Source organism: Tachyglossus aculeatus, chromosome 25, assembly GCF_015852505.1.
Source record: "Tachyglossus aculeatus isolate mTacAcu1 chromosome 25, mTacAcu1.pri, whole genome shotgun sequence".
NCBI lineage: Eukaryota > Metazoa > Chordata > Mammalia > Monotremata > Tachyglossidae > Tachyglossus > Tachyglossus aculeatus.
In genome coordinates this window covers 23,564,750-23,571,606 of record NC_052090.1, presented here as the reverse complement: position 1 = coordinate 23,571,606, position 6,857 = coordinate 23,564,750, and positions in this window count along the sequence as shown.

The following is a 6,857-nucleotide window of genomic DNA, read 5'->3' as shown; positions in this document are numbered from 1 at the left end:
AAGAGGGGAAGAGAAGGTAAGGTAGACAAACTAGATAATCACCCCCTGAATAAGTGGTAGTTAACTGAACCTAAAAAGACTGAACTTCCTGGAGTGATTTGGCAGACAAGGCAGAGGAACAGATCACCAACAGCCCTGCTTGGTTTCTTGGAAAATAATCTACCCACCTGTTTTTCATTTGTGGTGGTGGAAGAAGGCGGAATCGTTTACTCCAAACTGTATTCCGACCTTCAAAATGAAAGAGGCGTTGAAAGCGTTCTCTCACTCTTGCCCCATCTGCCTTACTATTTATTGTGTCAATATTTAAGTTTCTTGCTTTCAAGATATATTTTAAATTGGGGCTGTTGCCAATATTTACTAAAATTCCAGATTTGGAGCCACAGAGAGCTGGGAAAAACCGTAAACTCTTTCGCTTAAGCAAGACTCATTTCCATGTGAACATTGCCTCTATGAGGCTTCCGTGGCTGCTGCCATCTTGATCGTTGTCAAGGCCTGTAACAAGCTGGGGTTAGGAGAGGTGATGGAAGAGGAAATGGGGGTGGTGGAATGGAGAACTGCTTGAGGGAGAGATGTTTGAAGATGACTGGATTTTTAGAGTCTAGAGATGTTTGACTAGTACTCAGGCAAGGGCTTAGTACAGTATTCTGCACAGAGTAAGTGCTCAACAAATACTATCAATTGATTTTACCCTCAAGGATAGGCTGAAATGGACACTGTGGGGTTAAATTCCTGTGTGTCATGAAAGTCTACCGATCTCCTAAACTCCATTTTGGAATTCAAAAGCAGATGTTTATTTCTGTCGTCCCTGTTAAAATACAAGCTCCTTATAATAATAATAAAGATGGGGTTTGTGAAGTGCTTACTATGTGCAAAGCACTGTTCTAATGGGTGGGGGACATATCTCGTGCTTTTTGAGTACTCTCCCCAATGCTTAGTACAGTGCATCGGATTCATGGGGTGCCCAATAAATACTATTACCACTATCCCGAGACAAAATCTTGGAGAACAGCAGCCTTGTTTTAAATGAAAGACAAGTTATTCCTACCGTAAAAGCACTACTGCTCTACCATAAACATAGAAATTTGCTCTTAACCTTGGGTCTTTTCTTTGCAATTCATAAAAAGGCCCCATTAAGAAACAAAGTTAATATTCAGAGGCCCGTGATTTATGGTTTAAGTCTCCTTACGTCACCAGAAAAGTAAAATATCCAAAGCCACTCCTTGTTGGTTGGTGCCTATCTGTGACTGTGTTTCACACCTCATTTGACAGAAATGTTACAGGATCTGAATCAGCACTTGAGAACCGGACCTGTATTTCTTATGGCAAACCTCCAGCTATAATTTGACTTGCCTTTGTAAATGGAGTTCTTTCTTGTGGAAATGATTTCCACAGAAATCTAATCTCACTGAACTGCCAGGGCGCAGGCTCCGAGAACTTAACTGGAGAAAGGGAAACTTGAGAAAGAGGAACCCTTTAGCTTCCGATAAACGTGTCACTTGGAATTAATGGCAGAAATGACTTTAATAATGGTGTTATTTGTTAAGTGCTTACTATGTGCCCAGTGCTTGATGACACTTCTCTGTGCCCCATTTGACAGATGAGGTAACTGAGGCACAGAGAAGTGAAGTGATTTGCCCAAGGTCACAAAGCAGACAAGTGGCGGAGCCAGGAATGGAACCCAGGTCCTTCTGGCTCTCAGACCCGTGCTTTATTCCACTATGCCACGATTTATTACAGTAAATTCTAGTCATTAAGCACTGGGGTTGACTATCTTGCAGACATAAAGTGGGTACACCTAGTTCAGTTCTGTTGCTTGAGTTATCTTGAGTTATGCTAGAGAAGCAGCATGGCTCAGTGGAAAAAGCACGGACTTGGGAGTCAGAGGCCATGGGTTCTAATCCTGGCCCTGCCACTTGTCAGCTGTGTGCCTTTTGGCAAGTCACTTAACTTCTCTGAGCCTCAGTTACCTCATCTGTAAAATGGGGATTAAGACTGTGAGCCCCACGTGGGACAACTTGATTACTTTGTATCTACCCTAGTGCTTAGAACAGTGCTTGGCACATAGTAAGCGCTTAACAAATGCCATGATTATTATTATTATTATGGAAACATCCTGTGTAGTCAATGGGAACTAAGGGATTATGGGCTAGAAGATACCAACTCAAGAGACACTTTGGAATACAAATTTCTATATCATTGTTCTGTCCATCACTACTGTAATGAATCATACCCTTGCCACACTAATTGTGATTTTACCCTATTAAATACCATAAAGTTGCAAGCCCCCAAAGAAAGCTGTGAGGAATCTGAGGCCCAGGGAAATGAAGTGACTTGTCCCAGGGTCACTCGAGAGACAAGTGGAGGAGCTTGGATTAGAACCCTGGTCACCTGACTCTCACGCTCTTGCTCTACCCACTAGAAAATACTGCTTCTCAAACTAATAATAATAATAATGGTATTTATTAAGCACTTACTATGTGCAAAGCACTGTTCTAAGCACTGGGGAGGTTACAAGGTGATCAGGTTGTCCCACGGGGGGGCTCACAGTCTTAATTCCCATTTTACAGTTGAGGTAACTGATGCACAGAGAAGTTAAGTGACTTGCCCAAAGTCACACAGCTGACAATTGGTGGAGCCGGCATTTGAACCCATGTCCTCTGACTCCAAAACCCGGGCTCTTTCAACTGAGCCACGCTGCTTCTCTAATGAAACTCATGCGCCAAGAGAGGGTTTGGGCAAACTGTATTCACTTATCCACCACTATGATAATAATAATTGTGGCATTGGTTAAGTGCTTACTCTGTGCCATGCACTGTACTAAGCGCTGGGGTGGATACAAGCAAATCGGGTTGGACACAGTCTCTGTCCCACGTGGGCTCACAGTCTCAATCCCCATTTTACAGATGAGGGAACTGAGGCCCAGAAAAGTCAAGGGATCTTCCCTAGGTCACACAGCAGACAAGTGGTAGGGCTCGGATTAGAATCCACGACGCCACTCCGCTTCTCATCATCATCATCAATCGTATTTATTGAGCGCTTACTATGTGCAGAGCACTGTACTAAGCACTTGGGAAGTACAAATTGGCAACATATAGAGACAGTCCCTACCCAACAGTGGGCTCACAGTCTAAAAGGGGGAGCTTCTCTGTGATCTGAGACTGAGGGGCAACATAGGGGTGAGAGGGCTCCCTTAGCTCTCCTAAATCCACACTGTTGGGTGGGTGACCTGAAGATGCTGATAGGTATAGGCTCCCAGAAGCTCACTGAAAGCGAAAGTTGCAGATATAAGAGCTCTTTGCAGTGCTGAGTTTCGGCATTACCCTTCTTTTCCCAATGAAGACCCAGCAGGCGTGTTCCCAGGAATGACTCCGGCTGAAGGAATGAACGGAGAGCCTGGAGAGCTTCTCCCGAGTGCTCACGCTTGCTAAGCGGTTTAAAGTTACCCAGCTTGAAAGGCTCCATCCAATAAGGAACGCCGGCCAATTTGTCTCGCTTATGACCTACTATTTCAAACCCATTAATAAAAGTTCTTCGAATCTCAGGCTTCATCAAGGTCGGAGACTTCATTAAGCAATGTGATCGTGCATTAGACGGTTAACTGGCCTGGTACGTCTGTGAAAAGGACCCAGGAGAATTAGGGTCCCCGATCTATACTGCCTGAGTCCTCAGCAGCCTGATGCTGTGCCAAAGTTAGATCATAGAACACCAGCATAACTCATCTCTCCATTAAGTGCAATGCTTAATTACCCAGGAACCTCTAGTAGAAATATAAATTCCAGAGTGTCACTAAGATTCCAAATTAAGGCAATAAACTAAGTCCCGTTTTATTTATGCTAAATCGATGCCTAATTATAGGCTCCTTTTAATACGAATCGAGGAGTACCGATATGTCTCCGTGGCAGCAGTGAACAATGTCAAAGAAAAATTCCTGGAAGTTCTTTCCAAGCAGCAGGGTGACAATTTATACAATTTTTTAGTTTTTTTGAGTTTTTCAGAGGAACACAGCAGCTCACCCTTTCCAAACCTCCTCCCTCAAGTACTTAGTACCACTGATGATAAAGAAGGGTAAGTTTCTTCAGGCAAAACTGTTTCTCTTGAGCCAGAGAGAAAATTCCTGACAACCCACGTATGGATTATTCAACGTGGATTATCTGTGGACAGGGATCATATCTACGAGCTCTACTGCATTACAGTCGCCCACGCGCTTAGTACAGAGCACTGTAAATCAATCGGTGAGATTTACTGCGTACTTATTGTGTACAGAGCATTTGGGAACTAACCTCACCTAATGAAGTTTCTTTACTTCCAAAACATGTTGCTAAGAAAAACAAATGTTACCTTGATAATAATAATTATGGTATTTGTTAAGCGCTTACTATGTGCCAGGCACTGTTCTAATCACTGGGGTAGATACAAGCAAACTGGGGTAGATACAAGCAAATTGGGGTAGATACAAGCAGGGACACAGTCCCTGACCCACATAGGGCTAACTGTCTTAATCCCCATTTTACAGATGAGGGTACTGAGGCACAGAGGTAGCATTGTTTCCTTAGGTGAGCTTCAGTCATAACCCGTTTTCAATCTTCTACATTTTTGAACTAACAGTCACACTGACCACATTCCTCTGGATTCACACTCAGAGGCACATTTCAAATGGACTCAAAAATGGTTAGTTAGCGTGGAACATTGCTCCTATCCTATTGAGTTCTTTTCCAGGGAAATAAAAGTTGAAGCCGAGTCTGCTGCTGTGGAGGAAGCTTATGATCCATAAATGTGGCAATGAAATAGGGAAGGAGGAGAGAAAATGCAGTGTGGAAATCCCACTAAAAATGCTCACTTTAGGTGGTAAAATGGGGATTCATTACTTGTTCTCCCTCCTATTTATACTGTGAACCCTTTGTGGGACATAATAATAATAATAATGATAATGGTATTTGTTAAGCACTTACTATGTGCAAAGCACTGTTCTAAGCGCTGGGGGGGATACAGAGTGATCAGGTTGCCTCACGTGGGGCTCACAGTCTTAATCCCCATTTTACAGATGAAGGAACTGAGGCACAGAGAAGTCAAGTGACTTGCCCAAGGTCACACAGCTGACAAGTGGCGGAGTTGGGATTAGAACCCATGACCTTTGACTCCCAAGCCCGTGCTCTTTCCACTGAGCCATGCTGCTTCTCATGAAGTGTCCAACTTGATTAACCTACCCCAGTGCTTAGTACAATGCCTGGCGCATAATAGGTTCTTAAATACCATTACTTACTAACTATTATTATATTGTATGATGATCCCTATGCTTGGTGAGAAAAGAAGAAATTCAAAAACAAAGAGTTGGGAAGGTGTAAAAGAGCTTGTGTCTATTCAATTGCACACACGGATACACTACTACTACTACTACTACTACTACTACTACTACTACTACTACTACTAATCATCATCATCATCATCATCAATCGTATTTATTGAGCGCTTACTGTGTGTTATTATTACTGTGTATTATTACTACTACTACTAATAATAAATACGGTATTTGTTAAGTGCTTACTATGGGCCAAGCATTGGTCTAAGCACTGAGGTAATTACAAGGCAATCTTGTCCCACTTGTGGCTCACAGTATTAATCCTCATTTTACAGATGAGATAACTGAGGCACAGAGAAGTTAAGTGGCTTGCTCAAGGTCACACAGCAGACAAATGGCAGAGCCAGGATTAGAATCCACATTCTCTGCCTCCCAAGCCCGTGCTCTTTCCACTAAGCCATGCTGCTGTATCTTGTTTTACTTCTTTCCTCCTTGTTTATAAACTGCTTTGTGCCTGTTTCCCTCATTAGATGGTAATAATAATGATGATGACATTTGTTAAGTGCTTAATATGTGCCAGACATTGTTCTAAGTGCTGGGATGGATACAAGAAAATCCGGTTGGACATAGTCCTTGTCCCACATGGGTCTCACAATTTTAATCCCTTTTACAGCTGAGATAAGTGAGGCCCAGAGAAGTGAAATCATCATCATCATCATCAATCGTATTTATTGAGCGCTTACTGTGTGCAGAGCACTGTACTAAGAGAAGCAGCGTGACTCAGTGGAAAGAGCCCGGGCTTTGGAGTCAGAGGTCGTGGGTTCGAATCCCGGCTCCGCCATATGTCTGCTGTGTGACCTTGGGCAAGTCACTTAACTTCTCTGAGGCTCAGTTGTCTCATCTGTAAAATGGGGATTAAGACTGTGAGCCCCACGTGGGACAACTTGATCACCTTGTATCTCCCCCAGCGCTTAGAACAGTGCTCTGCACATAGTAAGCGCTTAACAAATGCCATTATCATCATCATCATTACTAAGCGCTTGGGAAGTACAAGTTGGCAACATAGAGAGACAGTCCCTACCCAACAGTGGGCTCACAGTCTAAAAGGGGGAGACAGAGCACAAAACCAAACATGATAACAAAATAAAATAAATAGAATAGATATGTACAAGTAAAATAAATGAATAAATAAAGTAAAATAAATAAATAAGTAAAATAAATAAATAAAGTAAAATAAATAAATGAATAAGTAAAATAAATAAAGTAAAATAAATAAATGAATAAGTAAAATAAAGTAAAATAAATAAATGAATAAGTAAAATAAATAAATAAATAAGTAAAATAAATAAATAAAGTAAAATAAATAAATAAATAAAGTAAAATAAAGAAATAAATAAAGTGAAATGACTTGCCCAAGGTAACACAGCAGATGTGCGGCAGAGCCAGAATTAGAACCCAGGTCCTCCTGACTCCCAGGCCCTGGCTCTTATCCACTAGGGAAGAAATTCATTCAATCGTATTTATTGAGCGTTTACTGTGTGCAGAGCACTGTACTAAGCGC